The sequence below is a fragment of the Lissotriton helveticus genome, chromosome 9 (genome assembly GCF_964261635.1).
Source record: "Lissotriton helveticus chromosome 9, aLisHel1.1, whole genome shotgun sequence".
NCBI lineage: Eukaryota > Metazoa > Chordata > Amphibia > Caudata > Salamandridae > Lissotriton > Lissotriton helveticus.
In genome coordinates this window covers 1,264,266,527-1,264,286,188 of record NC_136070.1, presented here as the reverse complement: position 1 = coordinate 1,264,286,188, position 19,662 = coordinate 1,264,266,527, and positions in this window count along the sequence as shown.

The window sequence follows — 19,662 nt, the reverse complement described above, 5'->3', positions numbered from 1 at the left end:
CAAAAAGAGACAACCCTTTGGAAACAGCAGCTAGTGATGCACATACCCTGCTCTAAACCTGCTGAACAGATAATGGTTGTACACATTATGCATCAGGTATAATTAAGGTTCCAGGCCAAGGCAGGTTTTAGTGGCATAAATAATCCCACACTGGGCTGCACTAATTCACAAGACCCCCTAATTAGATGTTTGTGTACCAATAATGAGCATTTTTACCCATATTTTGTATGCGGCTGTCATATTCCCTGTACGGTACCCAGCTTGTTTTGTAGGATGCATTGAAAGACGTTCAATCTGAATAAATTTATGGCCAAATGTATCAATATCAGGAATAGCGATTACCTGATAGTGATTTTCTGCAAATCGCAATTAGGTAATCACTATTCCTAATTCATGAAACTGATAGAGTTTCATTTAGCAATTCCTAGTGGGTCACAAATACCCTACCTCATGAATATTAATGAAGTAGGTCGCAATTTGTGACCCATTGGGAATCACCAAAAACACAGGGATGGTGGCCTGCTGGGGTCTGTGATTGCTTTTAAATAAAGCAATGCAGTTTTTAAATGCAATCTGTTTTTTCTTACTGCAAAAAGGGCTATGTTTAAAAAAGAAAAATGAAAAGTTTTCTTTTCATTTTTTAAGAGTAGGAAGTGGTCCATGGGAACCCTGCCTGCTCTTAAAAATGTTGCCACCCACATTTATAGGGGAAGGGGGACCCTGGATGACCCCTTCCCGTTGGTGAATGAACCACCTACTTAAAGTAGGTGGTATAATACGAATGTTTAGCGACCGCATTTCGGTCGGTAAACATTTTTATATACCACTGCGATTCAGTATTAGGAAGGGACGCCCTAAACACGCTCCTTCCTAATACCGAATCGCTATGTATTCGCAATTCCTAATTGCGATTCGGTAACATCTCACTGAATCGCAATTTGTGAATGATACATACCAAAATTTATTTTACCGGTAGCAAACGGCCCGATTCTGCGATTCGGGCTATTTACGACCCAAAAAAAGCTTGATACACCTGGATCTTAACCTGATATCAGCACTCTGAACTCACAGAAATAACACCTCCGATATGAAAAGGTTGAGACTCCCTAAAATACGGTTCATAATTGAAAAATACATTTATTTTGTTGATGAATGTTTTTGCTAGGTTGTTGTCTAGAACAAGACCATCTTTTAAATTGATGTAAGTGTTGATAGTTTTTTTTATCATTTGCTATAGGGATATCTTAAAAACATTTTTGGGACCCGGGGCCAAATGTATTTTGGGGCCCCTGTGGGAACAGCTTGAATTTATGATCCTGTTTCAGATCCTTCATGCCCTCTTTGGCCAGGTTACTGACAGACTGTGACAGTGCACAGGCACTATCTTCAAAATTAAAAAATGTGTTTATGTATAATATTCAGGGATAGTTTTCTGTGTTTTCAATATTGAAGCGAGGTAGCAGCAAATTATTATTACTGAAAATAATCTCTGATAGCCATTTCTCATATGTCACGCCCTGTTTTGATCTAAAGGAACCTTTTTTATGGATGTTGCATGAAACATAAAGACACCATTTATTTGCAAAATTCCTGTAAGAGACTCTCATACATCACCCACATTAAAAATAAATTAAAGGAAAACTGTTGTCAAAACAATCTTTTTGAAAGAATTATTCAAGGGCATTAGAGCAAGACTCTCCACAGAACAGAGCTGGCTCTCTCAGGGGACCTGGGCCAGAACCCACTTTGCCCATATTTTAAAAGATCTCTGGTTTGCTCTCCTTGAGGTTAGGATCGCATCATCCGGGTAAAACAAAACTCCAGGTGAAATTTCGGCCTAATCTGTGTGTCCCTGCAACCACCCCTTTAACAAACCCTCTATGGCCCTGATTACAAGTAGAGGTGCTATTTATTGTCCATGATAAATAAAGATACAACGGGGTACATTATTTATTGGGTGTGATAAATAACACTTTACATTGCAAGTTTATGGGGAATTACATGTAGATGTTGGTGTTTAACGCACCAAAATCCGCATGAAATAGTAAAACTTGTATGTTTCCTCCTATTAAATTTCGGCAGGTTCGACCTAGCGAAATTTACCAAATGTTGAGTTTTTTAATGCATCTAATAATTATTGGATGCGTTAAATAACACTCAACTCGTAAACCGGGGTTAACGCATGGGTCAGAATATTACGAGCAACTTGTAATCAGGACCTAAGTTGTTTCTGTACACGGTGAAAAGTGAAGGAGCTAAAACACACTATTAATGAGCCACACCAAAATAATTAGAGCATTCTCCACCCGGACCAAATATTATTTTAGGGACAAGAGTTTGATGCAGTCCTTGCAGAAAGCTTGCCGGTCCGTATTCAACATCTGTTGTTTCCAGAGTGGTGCATAGCTTAGTGTAAGGTCAAGTAAGTCATATAAATGAACCAACAAGACCTACTGTCTATTTACTAATGAGCCAATGCAAACTGAGATACTCTTTGACTAGTTTGGCTGTCCCATTGACCACTTGTTAATGGATGTATGACGGTACAACGCGTACCGTTACAATGCGTCCCTTTACGACGCAGTTTTAACAACGCAAGTTGTTACAACGACTTGCGTTGGGGGGGCGCTGATAGTGAATAGTTTAATTTACTATTCCAACTCCAGTCCCCGTGGATAGTAGGGAAGGTGTTGGATAGTAAATTAAACTATCCCCTATCCTAGAGCACCCTCCAGCGAAAGTCGTTGTAACGACTTTAGTTGTTAAAACTGCGTCGTAACGGTACCGCGTTGTAGCGGTTCCGTTGTAAAGGATGTTTCCCCTTGTTAATGTGTAAGGGATAGGACTTCCAGAGAAGAATGGGACAGGAAAGGACAAGAGGAATCTCATTAGCTTCAAAGGCACTTCTTAAACTGATCCCACCGTTCACATGCACAAAAGAGCAATGGTGGGCGGAACTCATGTAGTTTCGCTCCGCGGAATTCCACGGAGTTACTAAAAACTCTGCGAGGCTGCGTGGAGTTCAGCAAGTAGCAGAATTTTGGAATGTCACACTGCTCATGCTGATTTTGAGCTCCAAGCGGAAAGCAGAGTGGGCAAAACTCGGCGAACTCCACCAGCGGAGCGGAATTTTTCACCCACCCCTACAAAAAAGTACACACTCACAATATATGGATTGGAGTATGACCTGGTTGCAGGGGACCAACGGACCACCTTCAAAAGGAGAAGAAGCCAGTGGCCACTTCTCCAGGGCACAGGTGGTTAGGAAAATCCTGCCTTCTGGTATGGCTGCCACCGGTGTAAGTCCCCTACAACCTGGTGAGCTGGCAGAAGTCATATTTGGTAATGAGCATGTACATAGTGTGCCCGCTCAGTCCAGTGCCTCTCTGTGGGTCTCAATCCGTGACATAAAAGTACCTCGACCACACATATAAAAAAAAACATAACACGTGTATTTGTAAAGCACACTCATCACCCATGGGGCTCAAGGCACTGAATAACAGATGTTTATTGTTACCCAACTCAATGTTACTCAATTTAATGACCTCAAATGGATGAAAGGCTGAGTGGACCCGCCGGGATTTGAACCAGTGACCATGAGGTCGAACACAGGCCCCTACGTGATTGTTGTGAGTGCTGAGGCAAGCAGAAAAGGCTACGGGCTATGGTGAATTCGGACAAGACGGAGGTCCTCATCCTCGGCTCCAATCCTTCAGCCTGGGACGAATCCTGGTGGCTGACGGCACTGGGGGCAGCCCCGACACCCACCGACCATGCACGCAACCTGGGAATCATCCTCTACTCAACTCTCTCAATGACCAACCAAGTCAGCGTTGTCTCCTCCTCCTGCTTCAACACCCTCCGCATGCTCCGCAAGATCTACAGATGGATCCCGACAGATATGAGAAAGACAGTCACCCAGGCCCTCGTCAGCAACAGACTCGACTACGGAAACGCCCTCTACGCGGGAGCCCCGACCAAGCTCATCAAACGACTACAACGCATCCAAAACGCCTCAGCACGTCTGATCTTCGACGTACCACGCCACGGCCACATCACCCCCCATCTGAGAAACCTGCACTGGCTCCCCGTCAACAAGAGGATATCCTTCAAGCTCCTCACCCATGCACACAAAGCACTCCACAAGACCGGCCCAGCCTACCTCAACAGACGGCTCTCCTTCTACATCCCCAACTGCCAGCTCCGCTCCGCCGACCTCTCACTCGCCACCGTCCCGCACATCCGAAGAACAACCGGTGGGAGATCCTTCTCCCATCTCGCCGCCAAGACATGGAACACCCTCCCACTAAGCCTACGACAGACCCAAGACCTGCTGACCTTCAGGAGGATACTCAAGACCAGGCTGTTTGATCAGTAGCGCCCCCCCCCCTCCCAGCGCCTTGAGACCCTCGCGGGTATGTATTGCGCTTTACAAATGATTGATTGAGTGAATTTGAGGTAAGGATGCAGGCTCCCCAGAGCTATGCAGGGCACCTGTCAGCATCCCAAAAGCACAGGTTTTTGGGTTAATCTAATTGAATGTTATGGTGTTCTTGTAAAACTTGTGTCCTATGTACTTGTTTGAACATATAGTGCTGGACTTTGTGCATCTCTATGGAGTTGCCACAGTCCTACTGGGGCTCACCTGCCTGTGCTGCCGTGTGGAAGGGGATGGAGGCAAGGGTCTGGTGTAGTTGGGGTCCTCATTTATGCAGATTCCAAACTGCTTCCTGAAATTCCAATTGATTGTCTTTATTTCGGAATTAATATAATGGCGTGGTGAATGGTTAGTAAATTCTGTGAGGCCAGAAATGCATAAGTGAATAAGTTGTTCCTTTCTTCGTAGAAAGACACTTTTTTTAATTCCTAAAATGACCTTGCAGTTGCTCCGAGGGACCCTAGAAGAGACCTGTACTATTTGGCACAGCCAGGTGGGCATTTCTACTCCCATCATGGCCACTGCCAGAAATAGGATTCTCTGTGCTGGTGCAGCATCCAGAGTTGGGGAAGTGCTTTGCTGTTGGCTTTTGGCCACTAGAGTCTCAGCTGGCTCTGCCGTCAGAAACAGGACCGGCAGCTTAACATCCTTACCTCTGTTTTTTCCTATTGACGACCACCATGAAAGGTAAAGAGCCTGTGATGTGAAACAAGTATAGGCACAAGTAAATAGGGTTTGCCTATGCAAAATCTATTGGCTTTGTCAAATTTATTGTTACATATTGCACAGCAGCGTCATAGTGCCTTAAGCCATGTTGCAGTGGAGAAGTGTGGCTCAATGGTTAGAGCGGCAGACCCTGATGCAGAGGTCTAGCCCGGGACCAGGGTTCAATTCCTCGCCTCCGCGGGTCTTGAGCTCAAAAATTCCACGGACCTGATAATTCTCGCCTCGGTGACTATTCCAATCATGGAGTCCCACTCTGCAACTCTGGGCAATAGCTTGCTTAATCTCCACAATGGCCCCCACAACGCTAAGGATGCCTGGCCTCCAACTTGGGGGTGCCCAGGAGTGGACACCTCACAGGGAAAGCCAGGATGGTGGTATTCGTACAAGCACCTTGAGACCCTTGCGGGTGAGTAGTGCGCTATACAAGTATCAATTTACATTTTGAACTGCAGCCGCTAGGGTACGGGTAGGGGAGGTGATTGAGGGGAGGGCAACGCATCTGAGAGCAGGGACGGGTGAAAAACAATTTAGGGCAGGGGAGGTGAGAAACACTGGAGGGATGAAAGAGAGTTTGTTTTGGACATGCACTCAATAAGAGTGGATTTCAAAAAGTAACAAAAGAGTACCAGCAGGAGCCTGTGGCCAGTGGAAGGACACTATTGGCTGCAGGAAGCTGTACTTGGTCCATGCTCCACGCCATGGGCACACAAAGAAGCCTCAGGAGGAAGCTGAGGTAAGGAGGAGGTGCTGACCAATGGTAAGTAAAGAAAAGAGAGTGACATGGGAGCCAACCAATGGTAAGTAGAGGTAAGTAATGAGCTCTAAGCCCTTTTAAATAAATAAAAAAAAATATTTAAGAATAGCTTTCACAGACAGTGCATGTGTGCAGTAGGCGAAACCTAAAAACAACACTGCCCACTCCCCTCGCACCCCCATCCCCATATGCCCTGGGAGAAACAATTTCCACCATTAATGCCCTTAGGACCATGGCACCCTGCAGCCATGCCAACCTTAGGGATGGAGTCTCAAAAAATTATGAATGAATGAATGCATACATTGATTTCCTTGTATAACGCACACAGCAGACTAAATAACCTCCAGGCGCAACCATTGTTGGTATAAAATGGGTCTGAGGCACATGCAGATGATATAACTTGCCCAGGATCACACTTTGCGGTCATTTTAGCCAGTCCACCACATCGCCCTATAGGCGTTGGGCACCACTTTCGAAATGCTGCCATTGGGCCTAGAAAATAAACAATGAATGAATACATTAATAAATAAATTGTGGCCCTATAAACACATTTTTTCTGGAACAAATGTCCTCATAAAGGAATACATGGAGAGGTGAGCCAGGCACCAGCCTGTGAGCAGGAATAGAATAAAAGATGGCGCCGTGCAGCTCCCTGGCAGAGCTGGGGCTCGCCTCGTGCCTCGTTAATTAGCACTGACTGCGTCAGGGGTTATTGATCAGCCGCGCCGGGCCGGCCTTCCGTTTCCGATAGGACACGAGGCTTGATCGCGTCTCCTTGGGTCACTCCAAAGTCACTTTTATTTCGCTCCAGGGAGGGCGGCCGCGCCTTGGTCGTTGCATAAAACATGTCGGCGCTTTCTCACGTGACATTTATTTATTTATTCATTTATTTATTTATTTATTCATTTATTTATTTATTTCATGCATTTTTATAAAGCGCGGACTTTACCCGTAGATGTCAGAGCGCTTCACAATAGAACCAGTTACGTTACATGAGAGAACTGTTACGGGAATGGAATAAAACAAAAGTAGCAGGCCATAGAATCAAAACGACGCAGGCAAAAGGAACACAGCATCAAACACAAGCAGCACAGAATGTACAAACAAAAATATAAATATAGATGACAAATTTACAATGACTAAAAAACTTGCTGGCGAAAAATGGCAGGTCGTAGAATCAAAACAACGCAGGCAAAAGGAACACAGTATCAAACACAACAAGCACAGAATGTACAAACAAACATATTAATTTATAAGACAAATTTACAATGACTGAAGAACTTCCTGGAGGGGTCTGAAAAGGAGGGAATTAGTTCTGAAAGTGTCTTTGGAAGAGAAGAGATTTGTTCATATGAATACTACTGTCTTTGTTGTGGGGCCGCCGATCCCCCCGGGCCCCAGGGTGAGGCGCATTTTCCATTACAGCAGTTGCTGCAGGTTGCACGCTCTCCCGCCCCTGGGGGCCACGGATAATGGCCCCCGCGGGGGTTGACACAGATATCCGCTCTCCCGGTTCACTGTGCATCCGAGCCTGTGTGAACACACGTTCATGGCCATGATTGATCGCTATTGGCAGCGTCCGAGGTCACCCGGGGCTCAGGGGCCTCGGTGGGAGGGGCCCGGGCTGGGTGGAGAGAGAAGGGATGCTGGGGCCATAACTGAGGGTAAACAGGGTTGTCTGGAAGACACAACCTCACCACAGTCTCTTCAAAACACCCCCTGGATAGGAAGTTGCCCGTGTGAGGTCATTAACTAAGGGTTTGGGACAGCTGATGCTTTTCAGTAGCGCCAAGAGGCCCTTCAGTGTGAATATGCGCTATAAATATAGCTGCAGCAGGGTCGAAAGAGAGCCCTGGTCTCCTATGGAACTCAGATGCTATTGTAGTCCAAATGGATAATGGATTACATTACTCCCTTTCTTTAATAATGTAAAAAATTTAACATATTACACAAACTGCATAATTGGCTTTTGGTGCAATATTTTAGCGCAAAATGTGTCCTCGCGACCATTTTGGATACATAGACGTATTTCGTGTAAAAAATGGTGCAAAAACAAAAGCAATTCATACAGCAGACGCTCGCCTTCTGGTCTTTCACATTGGACCCGTGCACTCACACTAAGGGGCATATTATCAAGAGAAGTATCGCCGCTTTTTCTGCACATATCGCCGAAAAAGCGGCAATTTTTCTATCGCACTATTAACAAGGACTCGCTAACACGCATTAGCGCTTGTTACCTTGAGTTAGCAGCTGTTTTTTGCCACTTTGCATGTTAGCGATATTTATCGCTAATGCCATGCAAAGTGGGCGTTCCTTCACGCAACTCTCTGACAAACACTCGCTAAGACAGCTTCGGGATATTAACAAGGCTGCACCGGACTCGCGATGCGAGAATGAAAGCCGCGCTAAGCCCCCTTTATCGCAGGTTTTTAACTCCTGCTAAAAATACCACTGAGCCATCTTTTATATGGGAGGTGGATTGCAAGGCTGTGTCCAAACCTGCCTATTAGCAAGGTTTTCAGTATTGCAGGAAAATTATTGCTTGTTTTTTTCTCACGATAAAGCATGTTCTCACGGCTATGGCTGGAATTCATATCGCCTTGGAGCAAAGCGTTGTTAATACCGCGCTACCACGGCGATGAAATCCAGCGATAGCCAGCGATAATAACAACGCGCTAAGCGCGTTGTGCGATAATTATCGCAATCTTTTGATAATATGCTCCGAAATGTTTGCTTCAAAAAGCGTGTAATCGGACAATGTGGTATAGTAGCATCATTTCAGGAATTTTGCATTACAAGTGTAACGCCAAATTACCAGGATTACACCATCGTAAAGGAGAGTTTGTGTGGGCCTAATGCCAATTATCGCTAGCCATAGCTAGCACCTGCTACTCTTGGTAGCCCCAGGTACTGCCTTTGCTACTCCTTGTCTCATATGCCTGGAAGGAAGTAGCATGGCAGGAAGTGACCCGCGCTCCCTCAACTCTGATCACTTCCTGTGGGGCTCACTCTTTGCTCTTCCTCTAGACTCTCAGATGCAAATATCAAGCTATGGAGGGATAAAAGTGGGGTAGTGAGGGCAGGACGACAATCCTGTGATGTCATTGGGGTCATGACGCGCTCTCTATGTTTAATAAGTTGTCTAATGTCCCACCTTTCCTCGCGTCCTGTGCACGTCACCGCCCACTCAGAAGCTCGCTGGCCAGTGTTAGTCCTACCACCAGTGCTTTAAATGGGCCGGTACTCACAGGTACTGAGTAACGGCACTTCTCATTTTTATTGCTCTGAGTACCGGCACTTTACTGCTGCCAAGGAGAGTACCGGTACCCATCAAAGGTAGGCTTATTGTTGCTGGTGCTTACGAGCACGAACTAGGCTGTCTGACAGCCAAAGCACCTCTAGCCCAAGCTGAGCCACCTCTAAACAACTCAGCAGGGCTCATTTGCATAATGTCTGGTGTTTCTCACCAGGCTGTGTTTGACAGAGCAGGGTCCACTCAGGCCCTGAGCTGTCAATCACTTTCACACCATGGTGTGTATTTGTGCACACACTCGAATCCATTCAGAAAAGGGGGTGGTGATGAACAGAGTGTCTGAATTAAGCAGACCAATCTTACCCAGTCCAAAGATCAGGGCTTGATCCATCACCGTTATTTAGCTCACTGCCCCATCCCAGCTCAGAACCTGGCTATATGCAAATTAGTCTGTCCCTGGCCCAGTACATCATGGGAACAGGGCAGACCAAACTACCAAGCCAATTCTTCACCAGAAAGGAGACAAGCTTCCGGGGACCGGTTTCTGCCATTTCAGGCGTCGTCGGCCCGGCTTGCTTGAATCCTGATGGAGCAGTGAGCAAGGGACTCATGTCTGAGTATACCCTGCCACACCTATAGTGGCCAAAAACGATTCAGAAAAGGGGGTGGTGATGAACAGAGTGTCTGAATTAAGCAGACCACTCTTACCCAGTCCAAAGATCAGGGCTTGATCCATCACCGTTATTTAGCTCACTGCCGCATCCCAGCTCAGAACCTGGCTATATGCAAATTAGTCTGTCCCTGGCCCAGTACATCATGGGAACAGGGCAGACCAAACTACCAAGCCAATTCTTCACCAGAAAGGAGACAAGCTTCCGGGGACCGGTTTTCGCCATTTCAGGCGTCGTCAGCCCGGCTTGCTTGAATCCTGATGGAGCAGTGAGCAAGGGACTCATGTCTGAGTATACCCTGCCACACCTACAGTGGCCAAAAACGATTCAGAAAAGGGGGTGGTGATGAACAGAGTGTCTGAATTAAGCAGACCACTCTTACCCAGTCCAAAGATCAGGGCTTGATCCATCACCGTTATTTAGCTCACTGCCCCATCCCAGCTCAGAACCTGGCTATATGCAAATTAGTCTGTCCCTGGCCCAGTACATCATGGGAACAGGGCAGACCAAACTACCAAGCCAATTCTTCCCCAGAAAGGAGACAAGCTTCCGGGGACCGGTTTCTGCCATTTCAGGCGTCGTCGGCCCGGCTTGCTTGAATCCTGATGGAGCAGTGAGCAAGGGACTCATGTCTGAGTATACCCTGCCACACCTATAGTGGCCAAAAACGATTCAGAAAAGGGGGTGGTGATGAACAGAGTGTCTGAATTAAGCAGACCACTCTTACCCAGTCCAAAGATCAGGGCTTGATCCATCACCGTTATTTAGCTCACTGCCCCATCCCAGCTCAGAACCTGGCTATATGCAAATTAGTCTGTCCCTGGCCCAGTACATCATGGGAACAGGGCAGACCAAACTACCAAGCCAATTCTTCACCAGAAAGGAGACAAGCTTCCGGGGACAAGTTTCTGCCATTTCAAGCGTCGTCGGCCCGGCTTGCTTGAATCCTGATGGAGCAGTGAGCAAGGGACTCATGTCTGAGTATACCCTGCCACACCTATAGTGGCCAAAAACGATTCAGAAAAGGGGGTGGTGATGAACAGAGTGTCTGAATTAAGCAGACCACTCTTACCCAGTCCAAAGATCACGGCTTGATCCATCACCGTTATTTAGCTCACTGCCCCATCCCAGCTCAGAACCTGGCTATATGCAAATTAGTCTGTCCCTGGCCCAGTACATCATGGGAACAGGGCAGACCAAACTACCAAGCCAATTCTTCACCAGAAAGGAGACAAGCTTCCGGGGACCGGTTTCTGCCATTTCAGGCGTCGTCGGCCCGGCTTGCTTGAATCCTGATGGAGCAGTGAGCAAGGGACTCATGTCTGAGTATACCCTGCCACACCTATAGTGGCCAAAAACGATTCAGAAAAGGGGGTGGTGATGAACAGAGTGTCTGAATTAAGCAGACCACTCTTACCCAGTCCAAAGATCAGGGCTTGATCCATCACCGTTATTTAGCTCACTGCCCCATCCCAGCTCAGAACCTGGCTATATGCAAATTAGTCTGTCCCTGGCCCAGTACATCATGGGAACAGGGCAGACCAAACTACCAAGCCAATTCTTCACCAGAAAGGAGACAAGCTTCCGGGGACCGGTTTCTGCCATTTCAGGCGTCGTCGGCCCGGCTTGCTTGAATCCTGATGGAGCAGTGAGCAAGGGACTCATGTCTGAGTATACCCTGCCACACCTATAGTGGCCAAAAACGATTCAGAAAAGGGGGTGGTGATGAACAGAGTGTCTGAATTAAGCAGACCACTCTTACCCAGTCCAAAGATCAGGGCTTGATCCATCACCGTTATTTAGCTCACTGCCCCATCCCAGCTCAGAACCTGGCTATATGCAAATTAGTCTGTCCCTGGCCCAGTACATCATGGGAACAGGGCAGACCAAACTACCAAGCCAATTCTTCACCAGAAAGGAGACAAGCTTCCGGGGACCGGTTTCTGCCATTTCAGGCGTCGTCGGCCCGGCTTGCTTGAATCCTGATGGAGCAGTGAGCAAGGGACTCATGTCTGAGTATACCCTGCCACACCTATAGTGGCCAAAAACGATTCAGAAAAGGGGGTGGTGATGAACAGAGTGTCTGAATTAAGCAGACCACTCTTACCCAGTCCAAAGATCAGGGCTTGATCCATCACCGTTATTTAGCTCACTGCCCCATCCCAGCTCAGAACCTGGCTATATGCAAATTAGTCTGTCCCTGGCCCAGTACATCATGGGAACAGGGCAGACCAAACTACCAAGCCAATTCTTCACCAGAAAGGAGACAAGCTTCCGGGGACCGGTTTCTGCCATTTCAGGCGTCGTCGGCCCGGCTTGCTTGAATCCTGATGGAGCAGTGAGCAAGGGACTCATGTCTGAGTATACCCTGCCACACCTATAGTGGCCAAAAACGATTCAGAAAAGGGGGGCGGTGATGAACAGAGTGTCTGAATTAAGCAGACCACTCTTACCCAGTCCAAAGATCAGGGCTTGATCCATCACCGTTATTTAGCTCACTGCCCCATCCCAGCTCAGAACCTGGCTATATGCAAATTAGTCTGTCCCTGGCCCAGTACATCGTGGGAACAGGGCAGACCAAACTACCAAGCCAATTCTTCACCAGAAAGGAGACAAGCTTCCGGGGACCGGTTTCTGCCATTTCAGGCGTCGTCGGCCCGGCTTGCTTGAATCCTGATGGAGCAGTGAGCAAGGGACTCATGTCTGAGTATACCCTGCCACACCTATAGTGGCCAAAAACGATTCAGAAAAGGGGGTGGTGATGAACAGAGTGTCTGAATTAAGCAGACCACTCTTACCCAGTCCAAAGATCAGGGTTTGATCCATCACCGTTATTTAGCTCACTGCCCCATCCCAGCTCAGAACCTGGCTATATGCAAATTAGTCTGTCCCTGGCCCAGTACATCATGGGAACAGGGCAGACCAAACTACCAAGCCAATTCTTCACCAGAAAGGAGACAAGCTTCCGGGGACCGGTTTCTGCCATTTCAGGCGTCGTCGGCCCGGCTTGCTTGAATCCTGATGGAGCAGTGAGCAAGGGACTCATGTCTGAGTATAATGTCCGGTGTTTCTCACCAGGCTGTGTTTGACAGAGCAGGGTCCATTCAGGCCCTGAGCTGTCAATCACTTTCACACCATGGTGTGTATTTGTGCACACACTCGAATCAAGGCATCCCGCTGACAGCAGCACTAGCAGCAATTAACCCCTTGGCTGCGGCGGTAATTCCGCCGCTGTGCTAGGGGGGAGGGGGGCAGCGCGGCGCTCCCATGCTCGTGATGGAACTGCTCCGTCACGAGCCTCAGGCGCTCTGTGCTTGTGACAGAGTGGTTCCTTCACAGCCCCGCCCGCTCAATAGAACGCGCCGCACAGCCGCAAAATCAGCGCCGCGCAGGCGCGGCAACCGGGCCATGACGGAACTACTCCGTCACCAGCACAGCGCGTCCGAGGCTGGTGACGGAGTGGTTCCGTCACCAGCATGGAAGGTGTTAAGAAAGCTGCAGGAGCTAAGGAGTGTAAAATGGCCTTTGTCCCACCTGAGTCTTTTGAATGAGTGTCTGGGTGTTTGCCTGCTTGTGTGCGCATGTTTGTGTGTGTGCGAGAAAAGTGAGTGAAATAGGGAGAGAATCCAGACACTAGGGAGGTATTGTAAAGGACATTCTTGGAATGCTTTATGTGAGCATTGCTGCTTGTTTCTGTGAGTGCACACTCAAGAACATATAAGTAATCGGCCACATAGTAGAAGTGTCTTATATGTCGTCCTTAGCCCCGCCCCTAGCCCGCCCACTTGCTACACTCAGCTCATTTTAAGGGTACCTGCACTTATTTTTTCCCATTTAAAGCACTGCCTACCACACCCATATAGTTTTACCTCCCTTTACTGAACTTTTCCGTACAAGTTTGTACACTCCTTGGCTCAAGCTACCTTTATTTTTCAAACTCCTAAATGTGTAATCTGGTGAAGGCCATAACTTGGTCAGTAATAACATTTGTTGTTTAGAAAGCTTAGAAATGGCAGAAGTGTGGTATGAAGTCCTTTTTAAAAACATGTTATCACCACTATACTTCTACTTCTGAACCCCAAATAAACTTCAGTACTAAACAAACTTTTCAACCAGTTGTCGTTCCCATGGCAACTGCTCATCTGGCTGGGTCCAGAACTGAGGTGGCATGGTGTGCAAATTATATTGTATGACAAAAATTCTTTCTCATGTTTCCCGCCTTTCTTGTTCTCACCTCTTCTAGCTCACCCCTCTCTGTTTATCTCTGTCTCTGTCTCTCTGTCTCGCTCTGTCTCTCACTGTCTCTCTATCGCTCTCTCTCTCACTCTCTATGTATAGCTATTTCCACATCAATCTGTGCTGAGCCTCTACTCTGTCACTGCATCTGTCTCCCCTATGTCTACCTCACTGTTGGAACTGGCACGTTCTGATTGGCTGAGGTGATGCTCTCGCCAGGCAGAACCTACCATTCCGGTCAGAGGAGGGTGATTACGTTCACTGTAGAACCTGAGCTCATCCTTGGGTAACTTGGCACTGAGTAGTGGGGCTTATCACAGAGGCAATGAATAAAGCATTGGCACAGCACTCCCACACAATAAACACACTGAGTATCACAAAAGAGACTTCACACATGGTGTATGTAAATAACGTTTCTATTCAACACACACATTAATTAACACAACATGAACATCATCCACTTCTGGGTATAAATCACATTTGGATATATCACTGCAGTACTAGGCCCAACCGTGTTAAAATGACGTCAATCGTATGCACACTTGAGAAAGATCATACTTTACCCCACAGCACCCTTATGAGGTCAGAAAGAAACCCACCCTGGCAATTATTGTAATTCAATACCACACAGTTATAGGATGCACTCCAGATCACAATGATATCAGAGACGTGTACACAAAGATAATTACAACACTTTTAAACAGCACTGTGGGCCAAGGCCACACGGTTAAAAACAATGTCAAACGTAATAATCTTTTGGCAAGGAATAAACGTGTAAAGCAACACTGCCGGGCGGTGTAATTAATACCAGCAGTTACTCCCACACACTCCCTCAGCACCGATATGCGGTGCCACGGATGTCAGGCAGATCTGTATGGCGCACACTTGCACAGACACGCACACAGCACCGACATGAGGTGCAACTGATATATGGCAGGTCAGTTGATAAAGCACGTGCTGCCACAGTGGCCCAAGCCCTCCTCCACCACTCAGCTACCCCGACTACCTTACACCGACGGGCTGAACACAAAGAAACCTTCCCCTGTTACTAGGCTGATTGATGCCGGAGTCATACGTAGTCAGGATCCCAGGGAAGAAGGTGGGGGTAAGTAGCAGGGTGAATTAGGCATCAGGCAACAAATGGGGGTTTGGCCACTACTCGGGAAGTTCACCCACAATATGCAGAGGAAAAGCAGGAAGGGAGATAGTCGTTCAATCCAAGGTTTCCACACTGGGCCTTCCAGCACCAGTCTAGTGTTGCGAAGCTCAGGAGGGACGCGGTGGTTATGCAGTCTCTTGACTAGGGGTGGGAGTAGTGCGCGTAGCGGGGCTATGCGAAGTGGGTGGTCCCGCTACGCCCACCCACACACTTCGTGTAGCCCCACAACGCGCCGCCCGCCTCCCTCCCGCCCTCTTCTACAACCATATTTTTAGGATTAAATACAGTAAAATAAAAGAAAAGGAACTTACCTTGGATGTGGCGTCCCGGGGCTCCCTCTTCCTGTTGACGCTCCGACTTCTTCAGACGAATGCGCATGCGCGGGTGCCCGCACATTGATACAGGTCGCACCAGACAATTCTGGTCACACACACCGGCGCAAGTTCAGCAGTAGCAACAAAAAGAATACACTGTTCCCCAAAGGAGGAAAGTAGCAAAACTAAGTAACCAAGCAAAAGTGGGCAGCGTATAAACGAAATAAGGGGGGGATTCCCCTTTCGGAGCTGAAACCCTCACACACCCAGCAAGCTAGGTGTCATGCTTCATCATATGGGTTTTGCTCCTCGTTAGACTGGCGCTGCAATGTCTAACAGGCACCCATAAAGGGGCTCTTTATCGGAGATCTTCTGTTCCTGCCAGTTGGTGCATGTGGGTATGAGGGCTTCAGGGGATGTGTAGACGTGTGTGAAGAATTAGTGAGAGTTAAAAAAGGTTGGTAAATCCACGGCAAGTTTTATTGGTGTGGTTCTCCACCTTACTAAAAACAGTGAGGTGAAAAAACACTCTGGTGCAATGATCCAGCAGTGTAAGATCCACCTAAAGGTCAACATGTTTCATGCTGTAAAAGCAATTCGTCAGGACCAACAGTGAAAAAGTACTACACAGAGGGGAAGGGGCAAATACTACCTTCCACTAGAAGTAGGGCTACAGGCCAAGAGGTCCTGCTCAATCTGGGTGGGACCTAAGAAAGGGCGACATGAAGGGTAAAGGGTTAATCTTCAATTTGCTCAAACGATAGAAGGTGGTCAGCCACCGCTTGGTTACAGTGTCATGTACAGTGAGCAAGGGGCAGTGAACTACACGCTCTGATCAATACAATAGATAACGCAATAAAATTCAATTTAAAAATCAAAGAGGCAATAGGTGCGACTGACTATGAGTTAATATGTTAATGGCAACACTAGTAGGGAAGGAAGGCTTGCAGTTAAAAAGGTCTCACCCTACTACGACCCAGGAGGGCTTCACCGGTCTACTTAAGTGTGCTGGCACCAGGATGGTTGGTACCTTAGTGGGAACAAAAGATAAGAGCATAACAATAAGAAAATATGACTAATCTTAGCCAAGACACACCAAACCAATGGGGAGGTCCATTATTACCTCCGGACGCTAGGGAACCCCTCCAACAATGTCACTGTAGGGGTGTGGCTCAAGGGACCCGTCAACCATCTGTTCGTGGCGGTTGCAGAGAGTACAAGGATACAAGCGCCACCCCCAACATTCCCAGGAAGGAATGAAGGGTGGTAAGGTGGGGGAAGGGTGAAAAAGCCACAGTGCGTTGTAATCCCAATGCTCTCGCTCCCACCTGTTGCAGCGCGGGGACGGAGCTACCAAGTCTACAGATATCATGGCTGGATTGAAGGCCACGTCCATCGGGAATCTAGGATAACCGCCCTCACTAGAGACGTAGTGTCTATCAGATAGCGCAGCATAGGTCACAAGGCGCATGGGCCCACACAGTACGGGGGCTCACTTACCTGTCCGTTGGCCGGATCACGCCATAGACCTACCCGCACGTATGGGTCAGGAAGAAGCCGGGTGGATTGTTTGTTCGAGTTCCGATGCTTTAAACAAGACGCACCCGAACTCCCGTGAGCCCTAGTCACGTGGGCAGGGGATACGTGATTACCGCGCAGACTCGCAGGCGTGGCTTGTAATGCGAGGCAGCGCAGTGCTTCTAATGTGTGCACTCAGCAGTGCCACACAAGGTAGAACGAGGCACGACTACAGGTATGCCCTCACCTCCGAGGGTCGCAACCTATGAATCAAACACCGCATGCAATGAGCGTCCCACAACTGGTGAATCTGCTCACCACCAACAGGACGCTTATGCATGTTGAGGCCCCACGATGCAGGGGCCACAGTCCTTACCTGTGGGCAGGCCTTTTGGGACTCTGTACAAGGCAATCTGCTAGCATGGCGTGAGGGTACTTAGTTCCACGCTCAAGCTGTGCTACCTGTTGGGATCCGGCAGAAAATGCGGGCATTTAAGATGGCAGCGCTCTCCGGGTGTCACAAGTAGATGGTGTGGGTCCCTCGCGGGATGTCTTTGATGTTCCTGAGATCTCCACAAGGGTCAGCCCAGAGCAGCCACTATTCAGGAAGGATGCACGGTCCCTTCCAAGGGCAGTAATTCTCCTTGTGCACAACATATTCCTCTGGGAGTGTGCACCACGCAGGTCCAGAATCTCCGGTCCCACAAGTGTATCTCTACTGTGCTGAAGTGCGGCAGCAGTAGTTATATTGTGGTGTGTCTTTGAAGTTGGGGGTGGTTCAGAGGGTTTCCCTCTGAACCACAGATGTCTCCCCTAAATTTCAGTCCTATCTGCCATGGGGCCATGGAATGCAGATCTTCATCTTTAGTAGGGCCATGATCCGGCTCCCAGAGGCCAAGTGTCAAAACCTCCCATCAGTTTATCCTGCCTGGCCCTCAAATGGCTGATGTCTGTCCTTCCAGTTGCATGCCCAATGGTTATAGCTGTCTCTGGGGAATGCCCAGGTGTGCTCCCCAGACTCCAGTGTGGACTGGAGTCAAACTAAAAGGCACACAAAGAGTTTTAGAGCAGAGAGATGTCCACTTTCTAGAAGTGGCACTTCTAAGCTATTAATGACAAACTCCTCTTTGCCACTGGAGAGGTCTTGCGATTGTGAATCCAATGATAGTAAACATTATGAGGCAGCTCTACTGCAAGCCACTTTTGCAGCTTGAAGTAATTTCATCCATTCCCCCGGGTTAACTCATGGGGGGAGAAAACCTCAAAGGTAGTGATAACACACATGGGTATTCTTCACTACATGGAACTGCCTTTCACCTACCACTTGCTTCACCCCTTAATATTTCTCCCCTGGGGTGCCCTATTGGTAGTGAAAGGTCCCCTCAGGGTTGGCCAGTGGTTTAAAAAGGTCAACTTGAGCATAATTTCAACTGCACACACACGGGCCTGCACTGGCAGGCCCGACACATGTTTAAAACCCTCATAGGGAGAGGGGTTGGCCTAACAGCTAAGGCGCTCGACCTCGGACCTGGGGAACTCGGTTCGAGTCTCGGTAACGACGCCAAAAACCCCCTGTGATTCTGGGCAAATCACTTAATCTCCCCGTGCCTAAAATGAATGTGTGTGTCCTCATGTAACGTAACTGGTGCTATGTAAAGCGCTCTGATAACTGATTCGGTTCGGTTCTAGTTCGCGCTATATAAAACTCTGCAAAAAAAAAAAAAAAATAGGTGCAAGTGTGCACCTACAGGCCTGCACGGCAGGCTAGGAGCATGTTCAAAAACATCCGCTAAGCACCACTTCCTAATGTAAGTGGAAGTGCACGCGCACTTTCACACTCCATCTACAATGGGAAATTCCCAGAGCTCAAATGCCTTAAAAAGAATCAGTAAAACCCCGGGGTTGTCCTATCGGAAGCACCAATCTCCTCGGTAGGGAAAACCCACATGAGGGTTCTTCACTACCTGGGCAGGGGACACCCATGTGTGCCTGCCCTGCCTCTCCCCTACCACTGGCTGCATCCCTCAGGGCTTACCTGGGTGCTTTAGTGATAGTGTAAGACCCGCTCAGGGTTAGCTAATGATGCCAACCTGAGCACAGGCGCAACTGCGCAACCACAGGCCTGGAATGCCAGGCTTGATACATGTCTGAAAGGGTATTCTGGTGGGTGGCACAATCAGTGCTGCGTCTCACCATCAGGCAGTGCGGTACCTGCTGTGGGTATGTTATGTATATTTTTATAGGGCATTCACAGGTACAACACCTAAACCAATCAAGTAAGCACTCTTTCTAGCATGGGTAAGAAGGAGAAGCTCGCTTTCTCATTGCAGTACAGTGGGAAAGCACCCATAGTCCCAAGGCTACAAAAAAGTAAACAGCAACACCCAGGTGGAGAAAACGCAAAATGTTTTAGGGAAATCCACTCAGAAAAGCTATGCCTAACACCAACTTTTTTCTCAAAACACTTTTTTCTGTCCCAGCTCTCTCAACTTCCCTCTGCCGACCTCACTGCTCTCTCTGCACCCTCTGTTACTGCTTATCTTGCAAGGAACAGTGCAGTAGATAATAGCTATTATACCTCATCTCAGCAACA